Source organism: Medicago sativa, chromosome 3 (genome assembly GCF_051527215.1).
Source record: "Medicago sativa cultivar Bolivia chromosome 3, Bolivia_mono, whole genome shotgun sequence".
NCBI lineage: Eukaryota > Viridiplantae > Streptophyta > Magnoliopsida > Fabales > Fabaceae > Medicago > Medicago sativa.
The window spans coordinates 33,112,656-33,113,488 of NC_140751.1; the positions used below are offsets into that span (position 1 = coordinate 33,112,656).

An 833-nucleotide genomic window follows, 5' to 3' on the forward strand; every position below is an offset into this window, starting at 1 on the left:
ACTAGAAATCGAGTGGTACTCATACCCGAGATCGAAAGGTTTTTACATAGAAGGAGGAGAGAGGCACAAAATAATACCGCCATGGCTAATCGCACTCTTAAAGAGTATGCAACGCCGTCTACGGCTGAGCAACAAGCTATTATTGTGTACCCAACGGTTGAGGATGACAACTTTGAAATCAAGCCTGCCCTACTTAACTTGGTGCAGCAAAACCAATTTTCGGGATCCCCCACCGAGGATCCCAATCTTCACATCTCTATTTTCCTACGAATTAGTGGAACCATGAAGGAGAACCAAGAGGCTGTAAGACTTCAACTCTTTCCCTTTTCCTTAAGGAATAGAGCTAGCGCTTGGTTCCATTCCCTCAAAGTCGGTTCCATTACTTCATGGGATCAGATGAGGCAAGCATTCCTTGCCCGGTTCTTTCCCCATCCAAAACTGCTAAACTAAGGGACCAAATTACTCGGTTCAATTAAAAAGATGGGGAGTCTCTCTATGATGCGTGGGAGCGTTTCAAAGAAATGCTCAGACTTTGTCCCCACCATGGTTTAGAGAGTTGGCTCATAGTCCACACCTTCTATAATGGCTTGTCTTATACCACTAAGATGGATGTTGATGCAGTTGCAGGTGGAGCTCTAATGAACAAGAACTACAAGGAGTCATATGCCTTAATTGAAGATATGGCTCAAAATCATTACAAGTGGACCGACGAGAGAGCCATCACTAGTTCTTCATCCTCCAAAAAGGAGGCAGGTATGTACGAAGTCTCTAACTATGATCACCTTGCTGCTAAAATTGATACACTAACCCAAAAATTTGAAAAATTCAATGTT

General features: G+C 43.2%; 1 non-coding gene across 1 annotated transcript; it reads right to left on the reverse strand.

The window, feature by feature from the left end:
* Window positions 1–443: 443 nt before the first annotated feature.
* On the reverse strand, window positions 444–550 carry LOC146937235 (small nucleolar RNA R71). The gene has a single exon (XR_015033666.1). It is a non-coding gene; the product is annotated as a small nucleolar RNA R71 (small nucleolar RNA).
* Between the last annotated feature and the right edge of the window lie 283 nt (window positions 551–833).